Below are 12,921 nucleotides of genomic sequence, written 5' to 3' on the forward strand. Positions count from 1 at the left end.
TGCTCTAGGTCATATGTTTTGTTCCAATTATCTACTGTATTACATAAGATAAGAAGGCTAAAGTTTGGATTTCAGGAAGTTTGTATTTTGTTTGTAGCCAAAATGGATGGTTTGGGTTCTAGTACAGCCCCTCTTATGGTAAACAATAAGAATACTACCATTTATTTATATTCTCAAGCATACTGTATGTACTGCTTCATTGATGTTCAATACTTTCTTTCAAATCCTACTATTTTGGTTTAATTTTAATATTTAAGTAAAGATTATAATCTGCTCCCCAAATGCGTATTCTACTTTTTTGCTTGCCCGAATAGACTATATTTCCTAGCCTTAATTCAAGTATATAATTGAGTTCTTGCTAAAGAAATTTGAATGGAAGTGATATTCATCACTTTCAAATTTGAGCATAACAATCTATCAAGTATAATCCTGCATTCTTTTTTTCCCTTCTAATAGGCTCAAATGGAAATGTACTCCAGATATTCTTCCAAGTCACATTTGTACAAACAGAAATTTGGTCAGATTGGGGATGGAGAAGAGTATTCTCATGAACTTCTTTACCACATGTGGTAGCCAGCTTTTATCACTTTGATCAAAATACCTGACAAGTACAACTTAGAGGAAGAAAAGTTTACTTGGGCTCATAGTTTCAGAGGTTCAGTTCATAGTCAGTTGATTCCATTGCTCTGGGCCTGAGGTGAGGCTGATCATCATGGTGGAAAGAGATGATGAAGGCATGGCAGCTGGGAAGCAGAGAGAATGCAAAGAGCCAGGAAGAAAATATAATCCCCAAGAGCAAGTCCCCTCCCACTTACTTCCTCCAGCCATATCCTACCTGCCTACAGTGACCACCAAGAAATACATTCAAATTATTAACCCATCAAATGTATTAACCCCCAGGCACTGAAGCACATGCCTGTAATCCCAGAGACTGGGGAGGCCGAGTCACTAAGCAACTCAGGGAGAGCCTGTCACTAAATAAAATACAAAAAATAGGAATGGGGATGTTGCTCAGTGGTCGAGAGCCCCTGAATTCAATTTTCAGTCACCCCCCCCCAAAAAAAGTATTAACCCACTGATTGGGTTACAGCTCTTGTTAATATAGTCATTTTATTTTACTTCTGATCATTCCTGCATTGCCATATGAGCTTTTCAGGGGACAGCTCATACCCAAACCATAATACCACCCTTATATCCTACTATGAGAAAGAAATAAAATTCAATTGTAATTGATTTCTTATACATTTGGATTTGTTCATTATAGACATAAGTTTTGCTAAAATAATACCAACATTGGTGGCTAGAAATTGTTCCTCATTGCTTTCAGTTAAGGTGATATAAGAAAAAGATAAAGTGAGGCAAGAACTGGTCAACTCACAAGCAAAAATATTAGGAAATACAGAGTCCAGTAAGTTATGGACTAAAGAGGGTGGAAATGCAAACTGCTGAAAACCAAACAGCAAGAGATAAAACTGAAGAAGACTGAAAAACAAAGACCTATTAATATTTCTCAGGTCGAGAGAGAGAGAGAGATAGAGAGAAAGTAAGACTAAGGATGTTATTGTCTCACCTGAGCCTATTACTTCAAATTACCTCTAAGTAGACATTATTGGGTAAAAACACAGAATCATAGGGCTTCTGAAGCATAGAAACAAAGCAAAGATTGAGAATTACATGTAGGAAAGAAATTATAATACAATTACTGGCACAAGGAACTCACTAGAAGTGGTAAGAAGGTTTGTAAAATTTGAGGGAACTACATTTACCACAAAAGTAGAAACTTTCTTTAAAAAGGTCTAAAATTGAAAACCAATGCTTGGATCTGTATATTTAAACATGCAGCCACAAGGAAGGTAAACTCCACTGAGTGTACTATGCAATTTATATGTGATCAGGAAAGAAGAACAATCAAGAAGGCAGAGCTATAAAGAATAAAAAAAAATAAAGGAGTTCCTCTGAAAAGATAATTGTGGTCTAAGCAAGAAACTTCTTTTGCTGTGGCTGGAGGAGGGTGGGTAAATTTCATAGTCTGTAAACCTCAAGTAACCACATCCCAACTTGAGAAGACTGCATTAGCATTACATCCTTGGTTTCAAACTGAATGCAGTAAATTATAAACTCTATCAAGTTTTCTCTTACCGAAGAGGCAGGGAAAAGGATGTACATGGCTATTTTAGGGCCAGAAAGGTCAACAATAGTAAAAATTGTTGTTTGCTCACTAAAATACATGTTCTCCATTTTTCCCCTAGGCATAATTGGCTACATCTCCTAGCTTCCTCTGATCCTAGTTGTGGGCATATCACTGATTTCAGCCAATAGAATGTGAGTAAATTGCTTCCTACTTTTCAAACTGACATAAATTCTTTTTCATATGTACTTATTTATCTGGCTGAAATAGAAATGGGTTAAGAAATTATATAATGGGGATGGAGACTCTGTGAGAACCTAGATCTGGAATGAGTGCATGAAGGAGAGCTATCCAACTCTCCTTTCACATTACTTATTTTTCACTTTTGTAATACTGTGAGAATAAGAAATAAACTTGAGGCACTTGAACCACTATACATTTCTTATATCTGCTTGTTACAGCAGTTGTTATTATTTCAACTAAAACAAACAAGTAGTGATGTCTCCATACAAACCGATGCAATTATCAAACTGCAAATGTCCTAATAAGCATCATTAAGGTTCTGAAACACCAAGTGAATTTGAAATCTGTTCAGATCAAACTGCATTGTGTGTGTGTGTGTGTGTGTGTGTGTGTGTGTGTATTTATATCCACCTAACAGAGTAAAAGCCATCTCCAATTTAATAATTTCTATTTACATGTAAGAAAATTATAAGTTCAGCTACAAACCTATCTTTCCAATCATAATAATCTTCAGATTTATAGTATTAAAGCAATATCTAGGAATGTAAATATTTCTACAAAAGGCAGAAAGTCTAAAAAATTAAGCCTCCCACTCTAATAAACCATTTCATTTTCCATGTAAGATAACACATTTTTAAAATTTTATAAGTGAAACCAAGATATCACTAATCCTACAGTTACTTGTTATAATTCAAAACATTCAAAATAATTGTCAAGACAAGTACCATAAATAATGTTGATAGATACACTATAATTTATTCATATAGAAAATCCATTTGCATAGTGCTTTTGCATTTATTAATTCTAGAGTCGTTATTTTTATCTTAATTGTGAGGGGCTAGGAAAGATATCACTCAACTTATGAGAGAAGTTAATTTAAATGAATAAATACACAAGATAATATCCCTTTTTCAGTGTAGTTTTGTTTTTTATCTTTATGAAATATGCATAAATTTGCAAAAAAAATAAATCAGGTTACTAAAGCTATCTGTCAAAATGGCTACTCACAATTTCCTTCCTGGTCATTTAAACCAACATCCTGGGCAGAGATAACAATTTAGTGGCCATTATTTTATTCATTCATTGTCTGTAGTAAATAAAAAGTAAGGGGTCCATTGAGAACATCTCTTCACTAAAGGAAACTGAATTTCATTAATTTGTAAATGTGCTATATGACAAAAACAGCAAAGTATTTACATTTTTATCAGAGCCTGTGCTTTATAAACAGACACATTTTATATGTATAATAATAATCTGAATAATTTTTAAAGAATTTTCACCAAGGAGATATATTATCAATTGATTTTCAATTTTTGTTCTTAACTATTTTAATGATTGCTAATAATAAAATTTCAAGAATTAAACTTTACTATTGTATTTGAAATTATATTCTATTATGTAAACAAAAATCATTTCACCAAACAGTAAAACAAAACAATCTACAGAATACGCACTTTAAAAGAACTTACATTTAATTAGCTGCAACAAACACAAGAAAGTGAAAAATATTTTACTTTATTAATGAACACATTGAGGCTATTTTAAATTATCTAAATGAAGAGATACCCATTCATCTGTATGGTGCAGACTGTCAATGTCTCATACATCTAGAACCTCTAAAATGTCCTGACTTTTCTTTGTTCTTCAAAGCCTTGCAGTAATCATCATTCATTTCTATTGCTTTGATGGTTAGATAGAAAACTCCCAAGAAATCCAGGGAGACATTAGCACATACAGCCGCAATTTCTAATAAGACAGCTATTTGCATACAAGATCAGCCACAATTTAAAATGTGTTGTGATAGATGCGGAAAGGGAATAACAGATTTATATTAGCATGTACAATACCAAGATTGTTTTCACAATTAATTCCTTAGAGATTATGTCTCATCACTTCCTTTTATAAAGAATACTACATTCCCTGAGGAGTTAACTTGCTCTGAGACCCAGCTAAACTAAAATATGGATTAATAAGATAGTATTTATTATTTATGAATTTTGCTGTAGGAATGATTTCAGATTAAATCATCAGAGAAGTTTTTAACATTCTTGAAACTTGATAACACATATTTAAGGAAGAAAGAATGCTAATTTTATTTAATGCCTAAATTGCATATTAAAATAATTCATTAATTTTTTCATTAATTAAAACTTTACACTCTAGAACTTTTAAGATTTAAGATAGCATTTTTGTTTTTAATATGCTTTCTTAACCTGAATTTAACATAACAATTTTGCCACATGTATTTTTATGCACAATATGTGACCTTTTAAAACAAACAAAGGTAGTATTATATTCAATCACATTCCAACCAAGTCATTTTATTGCTCATTTATACCTTTTTTATGAAATCCAGAAAGAACAAGTAAAGAAATAAGAAACCCAAAGCCTTCACATATGTCTCTGCTTCCGGAAAAAGCATTAAATCCAGACTGTGACATTTAAATATATATCAAAACACAGGTTATTAAAAGATTCAACCCATGACCATGGAAAAAATAATTATCTCAGTTTTTAAAGCTAAGAGAAAACTCTTACCTAAGAAAATCCTCAGTTTAAGCACGAAGTTATAATTACATAGAAATATTTGATATGGCTGGATCAAAATTGAGAACCAATCAAGAAAATACAACCATATGCTAGATGTTGGAGATATAATGTTGAACAAAGAAGATTATTTGTTCATGATCTTATGACACATTCACGTTTTCAGAGTATTCAAAATGGAAAAGTGTTCATGTAACTAACTTACTGAAGTCATGCAAATGATAACATATTTCTTAAAGAAAAATCTTTAGCATAAAGATTCATTTATAATCTGAGTTTGCTGTTTTTTCCCTACTCATGTTCCAGTACACTATCAATTTCAGCTTTTAGTTCCATGAACAAACTAATGCACATTTTCATGAATTTACTCAGGCTCTGTACTCTGCTTTAAATGTCCTTTCAATACATCACTACTTGTGGAAACTATATTTTAATAATGCACACCAGTATCATCTCCAATGAATAATCGTTCAGACCTTGCCTAAGAGACATCATACATGAATTAGGTCTCCAAAGAGAACTCTTCACATTTAAGGAAATGAAAAAAAGAAAAGATGATCTAAAATACTATCAGAGTGTGAAGTAGACAATGTATGTTATTATAAAAATTAATATTATGTTAAATAATGTTAGTTATTTCAATCAATCCATTGATTGTATTTATTAATATTAATACTGATTGTAAGCATTTTAATAAGCAAATATAATACTTATTCCTAGGTATCCATGGAGGATTTGTTCTAGGACCTGTCAGAAACTAAAATCCCCAGAAACTTTTATAGAATGGCAAGTCCCTTTTATAAAATGACATAGTTTTTGCAGATAGCCTATGTACATCCTCCCATATACAGTAAATCATCTCTAGATTACTTGCAATCCTTTAAACAATCTAAATTTAATACAAATAGTTATACTCACTGTTAAGGGAATAATAAATGACAAGAAAAAATCCTATACATGTTCATTACACACACAATTTCTTTTTTTCAAATATTTTCAATTTGTAGTTAGTTGAGGCTATAAAAGTGAAAACCTCCGATATGGAACTCTTGAATACAGAAGGTTGATTGCATTGGGACAAGTCATTATTATGAGAAACAAATTTTTATATAAAACTAGAGAACTAAACAGTAGTCCTCCAAAGTTTTCAAGAACAAATTACCTTTATTTTATGTCACTTTTATTATCAGCTCACTTTAATTTTGCCAAATTAATTTCATTTGTTGCTGTACAAAAAAATTAACCAAAATTTTGAATGTGAAAAGATTACTTCTAAAATCCTAATAACTTGCCAACATTGATATAAATGTTCATAAAAGTAACTATATAATAGTCACCTGTGTAAAACCAAAAAGTTATGATCCAGGAAAAGAATCCTAATTTCTGGGTTTCACCCTTCAGTCAAACTATGGAATTAAAATGAATGCAGTACCAAAAAAATAGTTCTAGAATTACTGTATTTCATTATGAACAGCAAAATAAGACAAAACAAAAAACAAAGGAACTCAAACCCTATCTCATACCATAAATAATTCAAGATAATCATGACCTAAACACAAGAGCTAAAACAATGAAGTTATTATGGGAAAAAAAAGAGATCATATTTATGACCTGGGAGAGGCATATATTTCTTAGATATAATAATAAAAATAGCAAGTAACATAAAAAGGATAAAATGTGTTAAATTAAAATTAATTTTTGTGCATAAAAACATACTAGAATAAGATAAATGGGGCAAGTTATAGTCAGAAAGGATTTACACTACCTATACCTGACAAAAGAACTTGTATCCAGAATATATAAGGAGTGCCCAATAACATAAGAGATGCAGGCCAATTTTCAAAATGGGAGTAAAAGGTTTGATTAGTAACTTCACTAAAGATAATATATAAATGATGAACAAGTACATAAAAAAAGTTCTTACAGCATTTGTAATCGGCAAAATGCCAATTAAAATTGGAAATAGATACCATTACACATCTACTAGAATGGTTCAAATAAAAAAGATTTCATACACAACATACTGAAGAGGATGTGGATCAAGGGAAACTGACGTTTGGAGTGTAAAACCATACAGCCACTTCAGGAAACTGTTTGGTAGTTTGTCACCAATTTAACTACCAGCAATTCTGCTCCTAATTTCAGGGTATAAATATACGTTGCCACAAAAACATTTTGTACAAGAATGACCATAATAGCTTTATTGATAATAGCCCAAACTAGGAAAGAGTACCAGTGCTGATCAACAGAATTAATACACTGTGGTTGAATTATACTGTGAGTAGAAGCTAGAAGTATGATAGCAAGACAGGACAGGGACCTCAATTTCAAAAATTCTGTGTATAAAGCATCTGATCAGTCAGACAGCACATGAAAAACTCATGATCAACATCGTGACTGGACAGGGGGCTCATGGTCATTGAGTGTCACATTCTGATTGGATACAAAAACTCTTTTCCCTAAAAGTCATCAATCAGCCAATAGCTGTAAAGGTCATCTCTAGTAACATTATATAAAATCCTAGACAACAGCTACTCAGCAGCAACCCAACAGGAACCCCTCCTTTGTCTGAGCTCAGCTTCCTGTTTCAAAAATAAACTCTGATACTTTACTCTTATCCTCCATTGTCTGTGGATCTCATTCTTCGGATCCATAAGACAAAGAACCTACACCTTGCTGTGTCTCAATACAGTGCAAAACAGCAACAATAAGAACAATAATAGGAGAATTTCCAAAAGTGGCAATAAGTCATGAAAATATGCTGAGTGAAAGAAACAATAGTTTCTTTGGACCCAAATTAAATAGGCAATCATCAGTTTTATTTGTCCTTGTAGCATCATTTGACCAGGGTGATCTCTTTAGTAAGTAGAAAGGAAGTAGGGTTGAGGGAGAGTTTACTCTTTTTGTTGTTATGCTTTGTTTTCACTCTTTTTTTTTTTTTTTAGTGTTCAATGGACATTTATTTTTTATTTATTTATATGTGGTGCTGAGTGAAGGGTTATGGAAAATAATACTCTGAGAATCAAACCCAGTGCCTCACACATGCTAGGCAAGTGCTCCACCACTGAACCACAACCCCAGTCCTGTTTTTACTCTTGAGGCTTGTTTCTAAATAATGACGGAAATTTGAGTTGGTTAAAATAATAACCAAAAGGAGCCAGTAGAAAAGGAAAGGATGAGGGGAAAAAGTAAAACTGGATAAAAAGTAAAAATGATTGAGAGTTCCAAGTAGACAGGAAGGGGTAGAATCCAGTACATATTTGACTGAATAATCACTTTAATAGAAAAAAGGGAACCAATGGTTAAAATACACACACACATACAAAAGAAGTTTGAGGTTTGGTAGTCAAAAGTAGAGAGAGTTTGGGTAGCTCTGCTTTTCTTATGAAGTAGAAGGCAAGATTATCTCATATGAAAGCGAGGTAGAAAGTCCTGAGATTTGAAAATGAGACTGGAATAGATGGTGTGGAGGAATGCGGAGTTGTCTAAAAAGAAAATAGGTTGAAGGAAAATACTAAGAGATCAAATGGTTTTGTTAACCACAAACCTACAGTAGCACAGAACTACAGGACTACAAATGTATTTCTTTCTGAGTGCTCAGGTGCCCAGTGCAGGCACAGGGAAAAGTAATCAGGTGAAGCAGAATTTGGGTTCTTCCAAATGGGCATGACAGAGGGCAGTGAGGCAAAAAGAAAAAAACAAGTTTAGGATAGTACAAAAAATGACTGAAGTATGTACCATGATGTCTGAAGCTAGAGAAGAAATTGAAGATAGCAGGGGTTTAGATTTAATCAGAAACTTGACCAGCTTTTGGATTTTAAGGTTTAGATGAAGTCAAACAACCAAACTTGGGAGTAAAATACAATTTAATATTGACAATAGAAGAACTACAGGTTCTTTTATTAGAGAAAAACTAACGTTATTTAACAGTTAGTATGACGTATTGCTATTATTGAGATAGTGCTTGTTTTGGGTAGAAAAACATGGCAAACAAAGTAAGGAACTAAGAGAAAGGATAATGCATATATTATTACACACAGGAACAGTGAAAGCATCAGGATGGTGACAGAGTTTGCACTTGGACACACACAAAAAAATTGTGAATTAGGAAGACTGAGGAGGGACTTGAATCTCATAAAAACAAAAAGAGAGAGGGTAGTATAGTTAAATGGAGTGAACCACAAAGGAACTGGGTGTTTCAACATGCTTTGCTTGCTTCTTTAGAAGCACAGAAAAGTAAATGATCTAGAGACAACAATATAGAAATAAGATAACAATCAAACTCTTGCTTCACAGGTATGTAGACAGTTTAAAGAAAGAATATTTGCCATTTAAAAATGCTTCAGGAAAGTGGTGTCTATAAGAAGAATCAAGTTTGATCTCCCAAAGTAAAAGTAGTACTCAATGAAGTGCTCGATGATGGAGACTTCAGGTGGGATATAAAAAATATAAAGAGGAATGAGAAAAGCAGGACTGTGATTCATGAAAAAGAACAACAGCATAACGTGGGGCATAAGCACTTGCAAGACAGGAATGTGTAGTACCTTGGACTATATTTATCCCAAAACTGTACTGAATGCTCAGATCTCTCAGGAGTCTGCTGTGGCCTGGGGAAATGCCAGTCAATCTGGGCAGGATCAGCAAGCTAGAATTCAGCACTGTATACCTATAACCAAGCAATGCAAGGATGTAAGTCAGCATTTGTAAAACTGTGGCCACCACCCCCAGTCTCAGAGATGTCTGGAATGCTCATTAAAATGCATGCTCCTGGGCCCCATCATCGTTCTAAATCAGAATCTTAGGGGCTAAGGCCCATAGATCTCCAATTTTGCTTTTCTGTTAGATTTCCCAGGTGATTGTTATGACCATTAAAGATTGAGAACCACTGCTTTCTTCATAACAAGATCACAGGTTAATTCTTTTGCATGCTGTAATTTGCAAAGTCCCGTTGGAAGTAGATGTGAAGCTTGAGCAGGGTCTGTGAGATCCCTTATCCTCTTTGATGCATGGTGAGGTCCGGTTGGGGCAGCATGTGTAAACTGTGGTAGTTTTTCAAGATTTGCTTCTTAATATTTTTTATTAAATAAGGTTTTTCTGAATGCAACAAGAAGTCATCAAAGGGTTTTGTATGATATGATAACTGAATCAGATACTTTTTAATAAGATTAGAAAGACTGAGAATTTTGAAGATAATTAAGAGAATTGGGAAAAAACTAGCTAAAATCCAAAGGCAATTCACTAAGGGAGATATGTAGCAAGTAGAAGGTAGTGATATTTGGTGTTTGACTTTTTTAGAATTTAGAAACAGCCTCAATGGGGGCATGAGGCAGAGGGAAAACTGACAGTAACAGTGCTTTTTTTAAAATATTTTTTTAGATGTCAATGGATCTTTTATTTTACTTATTTATATGTGGTGCTGAGTATCGATTCCAGGGCCTCACACATGCCAGGCAAGCACTCTATCACTGAGTCACAACTCCAGCCCCCAAAACAGTGCATTTTAACTAAAGTATAATTGATCAAAATACAAAGTCCAAGACCTTATCCTTTAGAAATAGAAAATCTGGGGGAGGGGGTGACCAAGGAGGCAACATGTTAAACAAGATCAACTCCCTGAGAGTTTTCAAACTTATGGTAATGTATGTATTGGGTAGGTGGTGAGGTTGTGAGGAAACCCTAAAAATCTATATGATAAAATGTTTATAATTGCCATAAGAAAACAATGTACTTGTTTTCCCCAAAACCTAACAGAATTAGTTGATCCAAACATAATTGCATTGAAAATTCCTTGGCCCCCACCAAAAAATACCCACAAATATTTTACTTACTTTCATTTTAATGCCTTTTTAATGCACAGATTGTTGTGGCATCTGGACACATGACACACTTGAAAACAACACATTAAATTTATACTGCCCAGAATAGACAAAAAGCTGCTTTGTGTGTACCATTAACAATGCTCATCATTGGAGGTGGGGGGGGGGGGTGCCACGTTAGCAGAGTCCACTGGAATTATTATTTTTTTAACTCTGAACTTTGCACAAATATAAAAGGGGTAGCTACTTCAAACCTGAGAAGTCATATAAAGAAGAGAATTTCTATTGAGTAAGTAATAGTTTTCCAAACCAGGAAAATAACTATTATAATCACCAAATGTTTTATTTCAACAAAACAGGAAGTACACTCTAGTTAATTTCTTGTATATTTGCAAAAGAAGATCGGTAAGTTAAGCTAGGATTAGTCTATGAGATGCCTATTATGAACTTGTAGTCATCAAATTAAAAGGTCATTAATCACACAAATTACACTATTCTCTAAATAAAGGGTATTTTAAAATGAAAATTAGTCTTTCAAAAAAGTTTCTGAAGGTTACAATGAGATAGTGTCAAATTAAAAAAAAAAAAACAGCTGAACCTGTTTTTACTATTACAAAATACTGATAGAGACATATATAAAAATGTAACACAGACTTCTATAATTCTGACATAAAACCAGTTGGGTGGGCGGCTTCCCACAAGAGCCTAATGAGTCAAGAGGAATGAGAAGAAGCAACAGTATGTTTGGCTTTAGGGATTCTGAGGTTGAGAAAGGACAGTGTCATATCCATTTGGACTATTAACTAACCCACCTTCAGCCTGGTTTTCCTTATGAGACAAAGAATAACTAAAAACATTTATGAATAAAGGTCACAAATCGCAAGTTTTTAATGTACATAACCCCTTTATGTACATAATCCCTTTAAACTGGGATATTTTAAGAGTTCTGGGAGACCCAAGGTTGCTTCAGCTTTCACATAGATATAATACAATCCTTACTTCCACAAGCTGGTACCAAAAACTGGTGGCTAAAGGATGAAGGAAAGTTATATGCTATAGATGGAAACATCTCAATGGCAACTACTTTTAAGTTTCCAATATTTTTTTCTGAAACAAAGATTTATTAGCAAAAAATACATTTGTATCTGTTTAGCCCAAATGTTAGATGAATTTGATTAGGAATTTCTGAATAATAATGTTCTCCTATACTACAAATAGAATAATATGTTAATAAAGTCTACTGAAAAGCCTCTACAAGTCTGTATAGGTGCTTCGTCAGTCTCCAAGAGAGGACTTAAATATGCCACATTTCCCAATGTTATTTGTCCAAATTTTCAAATTATGTATATCATCCCATGAAGCCTCTGTTTCATGGAAATGTTAGATTATTATAAAAAAGTTGAATTGGAATTATAAGGCAAGGGAATAAGCGTTTGGTTAATGAACAAAAAATATTGATAACTGGCTGTGACCCAGGTTTATTTATTACTTCCCCAGCTTCAATAATCCTATTGACAGAGGCTTATAACAGGGTGGCTGTACAATTTACCATCCAAACCAGGACCCTTTTGCGAATGCAAGGGGCCCCACTACCCTAAGACAAATGTGTAAACTAGGACAACTGGGACATATCCTAGCCACAACTATGGAAACACAAGGACAATTTACAACACACCACAGCTCAACTAGTTTTACTGCAATAAAAGGAAGGCGTGTCTTCTTTTGGAATACTTATGTTTCAGGAAACATTCATATTTTAGACATTTCCTGCAGCAAATATAAGAGAACATTGTGCAATGAGGAAAAAAATGTCATTATTTACAAAATTACTCTGAGGCATGTGGCACCATTGAGTACTTAGTCCTAAAACATTCAGTTGTTGGTTTCCATGGTAACACTTTTCCTGATTCTTCCCTCCATCTCGATGTTTTTTCTTGGCTTCCTTCATAAGCCCTCTTCCTCTGCTGTGCAACTCTGAGAGTTGATGTTTCCTGTAGTTCATCTGTTCCATATAACATGCCCTTTTTTAGTGCCTCATTCTTTCAAATACATAATAAGGTCCTGTCCCCCTAGCCCTGACTTCTTCTACCATATATTCAGAATCATTCTGACTGAGAATGATCAACCTAATTTTCTCATTTATTCTTTGTCTAGCTCTTTTTTCCCCTATTTTCTCCCTCAATTTTT

The 12,921-nt window shown here is 33.6% G+C and overlaps 1 protein-coding gene across 1 annotated transcript in view; it reads right to left on the minus strand.

Annotated features, from left to right (window-relative positions):
- TRIQK (triple QxxK/R motif containing) overlaps positions 1–12,921 on the minus strand; it is a 66,338-nt gene that overhangs the window by 30,033 nt on the left and 23,384 nt on the right.

The sequence above is a fragment of the Sciurus vulgaris genome (genome assembly GCF_902686455.1).
Source record: "Sciurus vulgaris genome assembly, chromosome: 1".
NCBI classification, from domain to species: domain Eukaryota; kingdom Metazoa; phylum Chordata; class Mammalia; order Rodentia; family Sciuridae; genus Sciurus; species Sciurus vulgaris.